Genomic DNA, 12528 nt, shown 5'->3' on the forward strand with positions numbered 1-12528 from the left:
ATTTTCTTATTCTTCCAGCTATACCTAAGCCTTCTGATTCCCCCTCCTCTTTGGCTTTTTCAGACTGTTAATTGCCCCCTTTACATTTCCATCAACAGACCCCCACACATCCAGTGAATCTCCAGATTGCTTTTGCCATGTGTTAGGATTAATAATTAATGAAGCCAGCTGATTGTTCCAATGACCCATTATCACGTCAGGGCAGAGATGAACTAGAGAGAAGACAGGATTCATTTCTGAACCTCCAATTTCTGTATCAAAGCTCAAAATCAAAACACCATCAGCAACAGAAATCTATTTCTCTCAAGGGATCTGTTTTTTTCTGAGGGGTGGCCAGAACAGCCCCCCAGCCTGGAAAGCAGATATTACCATGCTCAGGGCTTTTTAAACCTAAACTATTGTGTTCTCCCCCAGTATGTGGCATTTCTGTGGCATTTCTCAGGGCTTTTCTGACATTTAAGTCTCATCCGGGCATTTAATGATAATCGAGCAGAGAAAAAGAATGGGAAAGGGAAACACACATTAGCATGAAAGATTAAGGGAAATGAATATGTATAGGACACAAAAAAGGCTAAAATGGTGGTATACAATGGGATGCCACAGAGCAGAGTGGGAGGGCTTCTGTTTATTAAGTGTTGATATAGTGGATTTAAATAAAATTGAATAAAATCCAATTTAAACACTAGAATAAAAAGACTTGAATGATCAGCCCCGGAACAGAATGGATTTCTGTCCCTCAGAGGTCAGATCAATGCCTGGCCAACAGCAGCTGCAGATGGTCTGACAGCAGAAGCCTGCAAAAACAAAAACTTACAGGGCTAGATCAAGTCTGCTGGTTCTTTTTAACCCCTCTCTTTGCTGTTCCTCTAACATAAGATTTATCTCTATCCCAAAAACGTACTTAGCACAGGTGTCTTAACAGAGTTGGTGTCTTATTAATTTTCATCATGTCTCACATTATGTTAGCCTCGATGTGCATAATCCTAAGACAGTACTATTCAATTTTACAAGAATAATTGATACTTCAGCAAGCAGACAGTAAATTCTCCTGCTGAGAAAAAGCAAACAAACAAATAAATGACAGCTCGTAAATTTATTTGAAGTCATGGGCAAAGCTTTACTGGAGATAGCACTACACAGCTTATTATCAGCCTGCTGCTAATGTAGGGCTCCCTGCTTTGAGATTATTTAAGGATGACTAACTCATGTTACATTTATTTCCTCTAAACTTGCTCTGGGCTACATGAAAAGCAGGAATCAATTAACTATTTGGAGGAACTTTCAGGCAGTACTACAAACAACATTTAGGATTTTAACACAATACTCTGGTGTGGTACAATATCACACGAAATGAGGACAAACCCAAACAAGTAAAAATTGGTTTTTTTTTCCATTGTCCTGGGTTATAAATCCACTGAAGTGTTTTAAATGTGAGAGCATTTTAGAGAAGGAAATGTTGATATCTAAGAAGTTAACAGTGCACGATGCAATTGCATAGCTTTCACTGTTTTCAGTTGTGTCTTCCTGCTTCACCACTTTTATAATTAACCTTTACAGAATGCAAGAGCTTTTTTTAAGACTCATCCTACTGCCACAGGATCAGTACTTTTTCCAGCAAATGACTCACTTTTTAATCCCCTCCATGCCATGGTAGGGCACAGAAGACAAGGGTGCTCATATTGTCTCTAGTTGGCTGCACAGCTGAAATTGTGCTGCTGTGACTTCATTGTCCCCAAGGGACTGGCTGTTAGGGCAGGATGGTTTAGTCATGACAGAAGGGAAAACCTGTGGTTATTTAAGGCAATCACTGAATCACTTTTGTGTTGTGCCTGATATTGATTCACTCTGGACTGTGCTTGGCTTTCAGTGATAATCTCATCCTACCGTGAGATGTGTCAGAGGCTGCACAGGTGGGGACTGTGCTTTGTTTGGGAGTCACAGGCCAGCCTCTAATGTAAATTACTGGCAGGTTACAACAGTATGCATAAAACATGCCTAAATGAGGTAATCTTGCCTTTCTGTCTTAATGCAGAATACCTGACCTACACCTGAATCTTCTGCTCCAAAACATGGGCTGGGAGCTCCAGCACTCGGATTAAACACTGGGAGCAATCCTGTACCAGTTTAAGGAACAGCTTTATCGTGCTGCTCCCAGCTCAAATGCAAATGAGATTATAATGCCATAATGCAATGATACCTTAGACACTGTGGTTCCATAATATCTTTCACTCACAGAAAGTGAGAAAGACTCTATGACAAGCCAAAGAGAGACATTTCATCTGCAACCTTAGTGGATGGCACATTTGAAAGTACTTATTACCCAGAAGGATGTGGGTAAGTTGTGTTTCTTCTCTGCAGGAAAAAGGAACAAAGACCCTCTCCAGGGATTTTCTGAGGAGTGTGCAAAAACCACCTTTTTATCATTTTAGAACAGCAACTACTAAACCACTTCAGCCATGGAGTACCAGCAGTTGTCTATCTTCATTTTTCCTGGAAATGTTAAAAGAGAAAAAACCCACTAGAAAGATCCTTGCAAAGCAGTTATGGATTATTTATGGTGCCTTTAGTACCCAGAGTCTCAAATGCACTGTTCCACATTGAAGGAATATGGTTTATCTGTGAATAATCTATGAAAGAGACAGTTCCAGCAGTCCAGTACTGTAGATGGGATGTACTGAGGGAAAAAAATAGAGATAGTGAGAGTGTATTCTGAATAATAAAGTGCATTCAGTACTAATTTATCTACAGATTTACAATATGAACAGACTGGCGAGATCCTCTGGTTATTTTGCCATGTGCCAACACAGTGCTGTTCAGGGCTACCAGATGAGTTTGTTAAATACCTGACAGGGGGGTACACGACTAAAATTTCCCATTTGACTTTCTGTGCACAAAAAATCTGACTCAAGCCTGTGCTAGGTTTGTGGTGCCATTCTTCTCATGCATGTCTCACCTGTGTTTAAAAAAGCTGGCTGAAGTTTCTGGTTTCAGGTCTGCTCATTTTCCTTCAAGGCAACAATTTTGCTTGCCCATTGCACTGCTACTGGAAGGGGACAGAAACTCTTCCCACCCAAGATGAAGTGAGGGGAAGAAATAGCCTCCAAAATCAAGCCTGTTGTCATGGAAACCAGAACCAGGATTTTCGAGGCCAAAATGGATGCATTTATAAATCAGAGATGAGGGAAATCCTACCCATTTATAAGAATACATTAAATGGAAAATGTCTTTATTATAGGAAGTCAGATATAGAGTAGCTCAACAAATGCTGCAGTGTAAAGCAGTATGTGAGTGATTTTTTTTTTCTATAATACAATATGATCTCATCAGAACCAACGGTTGGTGTGTTGGAGAGAAAGGCAGCAGTAGCCATAGAAACAGCCAGCTCTTCCCAAGTGGAATAAGGTATCATGTAACACCCAGTTTTGGTGGTGGCCTCACGCTCCTGCCAGATTTGTGGCTGCTTTTGAGCGCAAAGTGGTTTTTTGATGCACCTCAAGCCACAGGAATCAGTTTTATTCCGTGCAACTCCACTTCTTGGCAGGTACATCAGCTCTGAAAGGAGGTGCCTAAGGGAGGGGGGGGTCCTTCTGCAGGATGGGAATAAAAGGTGGTTTCAGGGGAACTTGTAACAACAGTGCTGCTACTTTTCCTCCCTGTGTTGTTAGAAAGCATGTTGCTACAGCAGTTGAGTAAAATCAGGGGCATTACACCCTGCACTCTTGCAGGATTTGTATGGAGAGATGTACAACTAACCTGCCTGAGGCCACAGAGCAAGACAAGAACAGACCTTGGGGAAAAAGAAAAAAAAAGCTTTTTTTCATTTTTCACTCCCAACCAATCACACAGAGCATTTCATCACTTCACCTTCTTCTCCCCACCACCCTAAATTTCCCCTTCCCCACATCAGCAGCCAGCAGAGCCCAGTATAAAGGCAGAGCTTGGTTTGGACTCTGATCTGTCACGTATCTCCTGTTTAGTGTTGGAAATCACTGCTTTAAACTGCAACTTGAGCCTTCTCTGGGGACACACTCTCTGAGTCACCTCCAGCAGCAGATGACTTACAGGCAGCCCTTCAAAGCTGTCACAGCTCTCTGCTATGATCTTGATCTAACTGGTACCTTACTCAGGATAAAAGCATGTTCTCCTCTTGCTTGTTTGTAATGCATAATTGGGCCCAAGCTGTAAAGAGTCAGTCTGACCTTTAACAGCTCATTGTGCTGTGGAGAATAGTTGGATTTGCAGTTTAAGACTATTTGTTCTTAATAATGTTTTCACTCTTATGAGATAAAGTACAACCTGAAAACAGAATATAAAGAGAAAGCTCCTGTGTTTTGTTCTGGAGAGCAGCTGTGGGAGACACATCTGCCACACTTGTTTTGTGAAGATACTGGACTTATCCCACACATGGGATAAACACTGAGATGGAAGCAATTTACGCCCTAACTTCCTTCCACAGCTTATGGCTCTAGTAGGCAGCACACCTGGATCACACGGGAAGCTGTTGGATCACACAGAAAGCTGCTGGATCACATAGGAAGCTGCTGGATCACAGAGGAAGCTGCTCCAGAACCTGGCTTTTATAGCCCAAAGTTTTGATAAAAAAACCCCTGCAACTGATTGGAGTAATTTGGTAATGCTGAGCAGTACAGGGACACGACTGCACACTATATATGATATATATGCATATATATATACCCCCCTGGGAAAGGCATGAGGCAGGAACAGCTTCCTCCTTCACACTTTAATCCAGTGTCTCACCTTTTCCCAGATACTTCTGGAGCAGAGATCCCAGCACTGAGCAGGCAGCAACAACTGGATGCTCCCACAATCTGCACTGGTTTGGGAAGTATTGCTTTGGGCAATAACCACCCTGTTGTGGGCACTTGTTTACTCCAGGTAAGCCAAAGAATTTGGACTCTGATAGACACACTCCACACCTGGACAGGAATATGGGAAGCAGTCAAAAAGATGAGCTATGGTGGAAAATAAACTGTACAACACAAAAAGAGAATAGATAAAATCCAGCCCAGGTGATGGGAAAAGGAGCTGCATATAAAAATTAAACCAGTGCAATGTTACTTGCACAAACACCTGAAATTGTAAGAAATTTATTAGTTTACTTAATGGCTCTTAAAATCACACGGGCCATGATCATGTTTCTATTGCTTATTTTCAAAAGCTAAGAGTTTTCCATACAACAGAGGACAAAACACTGGTTTCTTGTTACATGGTGGGTGTAAATATTTGACACTGCCAAGAAACACAGCTGCCCTGCTGAAAAAGTCTTCCTTCACTAGTAACTACAAATCTAAGATGTTCTAAAAGGTTCTCTCTCACTGTTTGGAAGAAGAGAAAGAGTCTACATGAGTTAAAGAGTTGAACAAGGGAGAAAATGAGCTCAGGAATGTTACCAAGACTTTCCCATCTCCCACTCAAACCCTGTTTTTGTTTGCCAGACACGGTGCTCTAAAATGGTTTGATTTTTTTCACTGTATTTCCACCCTATTGTCTCTGCTGGCGTTAACACTTCCAGGGGTTTGGGTTGATAGACCAAATAGTCTGAGCACAAGGACACAGCTGTGATAGCACACTGTGAGGTGATCTATGTTCACATCCAGCTCAAAAAAACTGGGCCACAGTGCTACTGTGTGTAGTGTTGCCCACATTACAATTGAAATAACTGAAATGCAGGCTGTTCTCTGAGGAAATGAGACCTTCTGTTTCCATCCACAGCAAAAGGATCCTCTGCTTTCCATCCTGCAGCACTATATATAGAAACAGCTCCAGTTATGCATCATCAGACTCTATGGAAAACTTCCTTATTAGAACAAATGCTCTGAGCAAATTCTAAAATTCCTCCATGGAAAGCAACCTTAAAAAAAACAACCCCAAAACCAAAAAAACAAAGCCAACAAAAAAACAACCCCCCGAAAAAATTAAACCGAACCAACCAATCAAACAAAAAAAGAAACAAACCCGAGGACTGTTGATGTTCAGTGAGAGACAGAATTCTACCATTTGACTCCTTTATTCAGTTACAGACTTGCTCTACTCCTCTGCAGTTTTCACTAAACACAGATTGCAAGCCTTTACAAACAATACAGAGGGTTAGGTAATGCAGTGAGTAATCTGGCCTGTTTAATTCAAACTAGGCCTGGGCTAAGCAGAAAATAAACAGAAGTGGTTGTGTAGAGTTTCTGAGTATCACAGGTTGCATATTTTATGGAGAAGGCTCCCTTGACAAGGATAATTTACCTTGTTAAATTAGTTCTAGTTTGTATGAAGATTATAGCAGATGGTTCCTTGAAGTGAAAGATCTCCTAACACCAACCTGGGCCACAGGTCTTGTTATGAAATGATTTATAAGAACTGTATATCAAACTATATCAAAAGTGTGTTAAAATGGCCAACATAAACATCCCCAAATGTCATCCAGTTATCATGGGATGCACCAGGAACTCTCTCTCTGTTTTGACAGGTACAGAGCAGCACAAACCTGGGGCACACAACCTGCAGGGGTGGAGAGGACTTCAGCTGTGCAGCCCAAATTCTCTGTACCAAGTCAATCCCCTTCAGTCAGAAGTAGATGGATATTCTTCCAGTTTGATGCACAACCACATTTCTCAGTGGCATGAACAATGACAATTGCATGCACAGCAGGAGCAGCAATACAAACAGCTGTACTGCTTGTGCTGTATCTTGTGAACATCCGACCCAAACGAGATCCTCTCATATTTCAGATGCCCAGCACTTCCTACATCCAGTAAACTGCAAGAAAGCTGACTTGGAAAAGACATTGGAATCAGCTTTTTCCCTATGTAAATATCTTGTAAGAACAAAGTCAGTCCCAGTTCCTCATTTTTGATTGTTAAACTATATATGTACCTAGGCTAGCTGGTAATTTGCAGTGTTTTTTATGAAGGAAATCCGCATAAGAAAAGAATCATGTCTTCCTCCTAATTGTCCCAAAGTGGAAGAAAAAAAAGTATCTCTTCTCCTCGCTCCAGACAGCTTGTTTTTAATTTTTTGTTTTGTGGAGTCCAGAAGTCAGTGTGGTTAACATCTCATATCTTCATTAATGCTCCAAGCATAAGCCCTATAATATTTTTGCACATCAATTATCCCACCTTTTGACTGTTTGATCTAGCCACGTAATAATTCCACCTCATCTTCCCATGTAACAGCTCTAATCATAGAATCATAGAGGATGGAAAGGATCCCTGGATCCAACCCCCACGCAAAATGCTACAGTATTTCAAGGAAGAGAAGGCCAGGGCAGTCTAGGAGAGCTTTGGATTCATATTCCTCCCTCACTATGGGTCGTACACTTCTTCCAGTCACCAGGATCTAGTCCACAGCCCAGAGCAATGTTTATGATCTATATGCACACCAGACATGCTACAATTTAGTTTAGTAAAGTCAGGCATTGCAGTTTTGCTGTAGATGTAGCAGCTGCATCTTGGCAACAACACATTTCCTCTCAGTTAATAGGCTATGACAGGAGGCTTTTATCCAATCTGTAAATACATTTTCTAAGATGCTGCATATTATAATCTCTACCCATAATCATAGACTCATAGAACGGTTTGGAGGGGACCATAAAGGTCATTTAATTCCAACCTCCAATAATCAGATGCATCTCTTCACTGCACTGTTTCTTTCTCCTTTTATAGAAGGGAATTGGTTACTAGCAGGCAGAGAGTTTTCTAAAAGGAAGTACAAAGCCTTGCAAAACCCAGAACTTCCTTTGTGACTGCCTAAGAACACAGTTCTATGAGAGTCAGACCATTTCTTTTCCCCAAATATGGTAATCCCACAGAACCCCAAAGGCAAATCAGGTAAGTAGCTGCAAAGGTAGAGCTGCCCCAGCAGCCAATTACAGGCAGAGCTGAACAACACGGATATAAAAGGACATGAGGGGGAAGGTTTGGACTATACCTTTTAAAGTCAAAAGAATTCTATGCTGAGGTCACACTAGAAGATGATCAGTGGGCTGGGCCTGCAACTAATTTCATCAAATATCAAGATTTTTGCAGGACTTCACGTACTGTGACTGCAGATGGCTTGTAAAAATACATCATCTACATCAAAACAGGAAACATGGAGCCTAAATGGCCTTAAAAAGAGGGGCAATGACTTTTGTGTTCACTAGACCCTAAAACACGCACAAAGGTCTTCTGTAATTTAACTGCCCTGTTTTCAAAAGGTCAAGTTTGACCTCTTTTGCAAGGGCCAGAGTTCTGCAATATAATGTAAATGAAATACTGAGTAATAGCTGGGAAGTTAAAAGTATCAAATGTGTTTCCTCCATGTGATTTACACTAGTCCTTATCTAGACTACAACCTGCAAGAGACTGTTGAAACCTAATGGCTTATTTTGAAGTATAGTCCCAACCTCCCCTTCCCAAAAGGTGAATATGTTCCCAAAATACCCTGCTGAAAAATGCCACTGATGTGGTCTCACCATTTTTTGGAGTTCTCTGATGTCTGTGGCTGAGAGGACTGGTGTTCTGCTCAATGTATGTGTGAATGTAGCTAATTATAAGCTCTTGGGAACAGAAATCCTCTGTCTCTCTGTCTGCACAGTCTTTGGCACAGCAGGGTCCCTTTCTCAGCAGGCCTTCAATAAGAACACAGTGCAAAGGTGAATCAGAATGATTCTCTGCATCACTGACAGAGAGGGTAATAACCTTAACATACATTTGCAAAACTGAGGAGCAGCAAAATTTCTCTCTTTTAACTCAAGATAGGAAAAAAATAATTTTAAAGGAAATAAAAGATAATCTGAATAAAACAGAAGTGCTTGATATAAAGACACAGCTGCTCAGCTCATCATTTACATTCCATTGTTACCTTGCAATAATTTCTTTTAACTGAAGGAGACTTACTTGAAATGAGAGACTTTACTGATATGAGAATTATTTGGAACTAAGCTCATTTAGATTTTCTTTAGTCTTGGCAATTAAACCAACAAAACCAAACTTCTTCCTTTTATGCAAGTCAAAGGTATACAGTCTTTTAAATAAAATAGTTTGGGGTTTTGTGGGTTTGGTTTTTTTCTCTCTGCAAACAAACACAAGTCTATCAGCAATTCACAAAATCAGCCACAATTGTTTTTAGAACCCTCTTGTGTTTTCTTCCTCTTTTTTATACACCAGTATATTCCTGAATGTCCTTAAAAGGCATCTTAGTGTATTCTCTCTTTCTTACTGGTAGAAACAAAGTGACTGGAGACACTTGACTCGCTCTGCTGGGTATCTGAGAATATACATGAGGAAGTGACTACTCATTTCAGGAGTGCTGTGAACTGTTGCCCTTATGCATCAAGTTTTAACTTGACTTTATACACTCTTGGTGCAAAAAGGCGATGAGAGGGTGTCAATTTGTGACCTGGAAATGCCCCTGCAGCAGGAGCATAATCTGACTGATTTAGTGTGAGTACCTTGTGGCTTTAAGATTTAGTTACCCTGCAGTTTACAGCCTACTGTTACGGGCAGTGACAAAACACCATCCAGTAGCAGCAGGAAACTCGGTTTAGATTGACAGACAAGGCAAATAAACCCACAGTTTACAGGGGCTAAAGCAGAACCTATCTTTGCAAAACTGGCTGCTTGGAGCTAAGGCAGGCCAGGTACCCTTTGGCTGGTTCTGTGCTCAGTAGTCGGAGAAAAAGGTCATGAATCATCATATGTTTGTGAAGGTGGTACTGGTCAGTCAGTCTTAGGGCAAGGTAGGTTAGACCAGAATCTCTAATATTGTATTTCCAGACTGAAAGAGATCCTCCAGACAGAGCTACAATATGAAACACAACCCTTATAAATTAAAAAAATCACACAATTCTAAGTGAAACAATATGTCCATGGAAATACTATCCTTTAAAAATCAATTAAAGAAAAAAAAGTTAACCTGAATGGGAAAACTTTGTTTTTCTTGTACTGTATGTTTCATTTTTCTTCTTTAGCATCAAGTGGAAATTCATTAAAACTCATAGAAACCATTCAACAGACTTTTCCCAGGACCTGTTTTTGTAGCCCAGGGAGGGACTTTCACCGATAACCGAGTTTTGTCCTCATGGTCATATATTATGTTTGCAGAGTTAATGGGAAAGGGATGAAACGAATATCTTATTTAAGCTTTTACTTCTATACAAATGCTGTCTGTAAACGTGGGAATCTAAGCACACTTTCAGCAGTGTCGAAGCCCTCAGTGCAGGCTCCACAGAGAACTTTCTAAACATGCGATGCCACCGTGTGGGCGATTAAGTCTCCAGCAGTTTCCAGATGAACTTCACTGAATTTCACAGAATCCTAGAATGGTTTGGGTTGGAAGGGACCTTAAAATGATAATTTCGTCCCTGCCATGGGCAAGGACACCTTCCACTAGCCCAGTGTGCTCACATTACATGAACATCCCATTAATTCCCTCACTTTTACTTGCCATGTCCTCACCCTGCTGATACAAGCCGGGTAACTCCTGTGCCTCTAGTGGTGACTGTAACAAATCGAAGTCTGTATTCACTCGTGCAAACGTGGTCACCTTGGAATTCTGGTCAATGTGTTTCTAACTCTCATCTGGCAGCAAGAAGAATATTCTACATGTTTTTACGAAGTTTTGCATCCATGAAGATTAAACAACAACAACAACAAATAAAACGGGTATTTTTGGAATTTATCTTTATCAATATTTTTACTCATTCGTGCAAAAGAACAGAACAGTGGGAGCTTTGCCATGGTTAGTACAGATAGAATCAGAGAATGGTTTTGGTTGGGAGGGACCTTAAAGCTCATCTTGTTCAAATCCCCTGCCATAGGCAGGGTCACCTTCCACTAGACCAGGTTGCTCCAAGCCCTGTCCAACCTGGCCTTGAAAACTTCCAGGAATGGAGCATTAATACCTTCTATGGACAACACATTTTTTTTTAATTTTCCTTCTTTTGCACATATAAATGAAACATAGAAGATTTCTATTGAAAGCACACTGATCAGACTATAATTAAAAGTTATATTCCAAAGCTGATAACCTGTTCCATTTGGTTGCAGAAACTCACACAGCATCAGCTTCGTGGGAATCTGCACATCTTCCCCCTGGCTGGAAGGAGGAGAAGTCTTCACACTGAGCTTGGGCTGCAAGGAAACCAACTGGAGTCAGACAAAGCACAGTTGATTGAGGTGTCACTGCTATGAAGGCAAAGGCCTTGGTATGTTACAGGAGCCAAACCCTGTGGCTGAAAGTACAAGGAGAATGCTGCTGAGAAATGTAAGTGAGATAGAAAATTGTTAACCTGAAAAAAAAGTGAATTCTGGGACCAGTTTTGCGACCACTGAAGTTTTAATTTTTCTCACAGGTATTCGCATGTCTGATTGAAGTGCAGGGCTCATCTCTAAGCACAGTACCTGTGACCTTGCATTAGTCCCTTGGCCCTTGTACAGCCTTTTTACCCCTCAGCCTCAGACCGGGCTGATTTTGCCAGTCAGGAGTTAGAAGTTTAACCCATTCATTGAGAAATTGTTGTGTTTTTCCTCCACTCCCCATTGCCATTGAAATTCACCAGACTCTGACTGTTTACCCTGAAACTGAAAGTGTGTGTGTATGTTTGTGTGTGTGTGTATGTGTACATTACACACAGCCTTTTCCTTCCCAAAAGCCAAGAGCTGTTTCCAGCACAGATCAGGGCCGGCAGCACCTTCTGCCACAAATTTTCCGGGCATAATTTTTGGGATGGTTTTTAAAACGCTTCAGCACAGGCCACTCTGGCACCTCAGCTCTGACAGGGGCTGCTGGAGGTGGTCACTCTGCCCCGGCTACAGCTCTGAATTTTTACTTTTATTTTTGAAAAATGTTTTAGGGCCAGGGCAGCTCAGGGAGAAGGGTCTCCTCAGGGAAAAGGGTCTTCTAAGGGAGCAGAGTTCCCTCAAAAAGGAGGGTCTCTGCAGGGTCCCCTCAAAGAGAAGGATCAGTTCAAAAAGGAGGGTCCCCTCAGGGCAAAGGGTCCCCTCAGGAGGAGGATTCCCCCAGGGAGAAGGGTCTTTCAGGGAGGAGGGTCTCCTTAGAGAGGAGCGTTCCCTCAAAAAGGAGGGTCCTCTCGAGGAGAAGGGTCCTCTCAGAGAAAAGGGTCTCTTTAGGAGAAAGGGTCTCCCCAGGGACAAGAAGAAACACCTCAGGAAGGAGGGTTCCTTCACGGAGGAGGGTCTCCTCAGAGAGGATTGGTCCCCTCAGGGAGAAGGGTCTCCTCGGGGAGAAAGGCTGTCTCAGGAAAGAGGGTTCTGTCGGGGAGACTTCCCTCAAAGAGGAGGGTTCCCTCAGGGAGGAGGATCCCCTGAAGGCGAAGGATGTACTCAGAGAGAAGGGGTCGCCGCGGTCTCGCCGGTCTCCGGAGCTCTCAGGCCGCCTCCTCACCGCCCTCCGCAGCGGGCTGCGGCACCGCCCCCCTCTCGCCTCGGGCTTGCGGTGCCGAAACCCCCGATGCCCCGGTCCCTCCCTTCCCTGCCTTCCTCCATCCTTTCCGTCCGTCCCTCCCTCCCCCCCGCC

At 42.3% G+C, this 12528-nt stretch overlaps 1 long non-coding RNA gene across 5 annotated transcripts in view; it reads right to left on the reverse strand.

The window, feature by feature from the left end:
* LOC113968467 overlaps positions 1–11930 on the reverse strand; it is a 46327-nt gene extending 34397 nt beyond the window's left edge. The window contains exons 1-5 of one of the 5 annotated variants that reach the window (XR_003534527.1): positions 11021–11930; positions 10449–10571; positions 8465–8620; positions 4759–4937; positions 2822–3787 (exon numbers count right to left, since the gene is read on the reverse strand). This is a non-coding gene — a long non-coding RNA (uncharacterized LOC113968467). Of the gene's footprint in view, positions 1–2821; positions 3788–3830; positions 4297–4758; positions 4938–8464; positions 9793–10448; positions 10572–11020 lie in introns of those variants that run through there. The other 4 variants (XR_003534526.1, XR_003534528.1, XR_003534530.1 and 1 more) reach the window with 4 other exon arrangements.
* Between the last annotated feature and the right edge of the window lie 598 nt (positions 11931–12528).

This window comes from Neopelma chrysocephalum, unplaced genomic scaffold (genome assembly GCF_003984885.1).
Source record: "Neopelma chrysocephalum unplaced genomic scaffold, ASM398488v2 Primary Assembly neopelma1_68, whole genome shotgun sequence".
Taxonomy (NCBI): domain Eukaryota; kingdom Metazoa; phylum Chordata; class Aves; order Passeriformes; family Pipridae; genus Neopelma; species Neopelma chrysocephalum.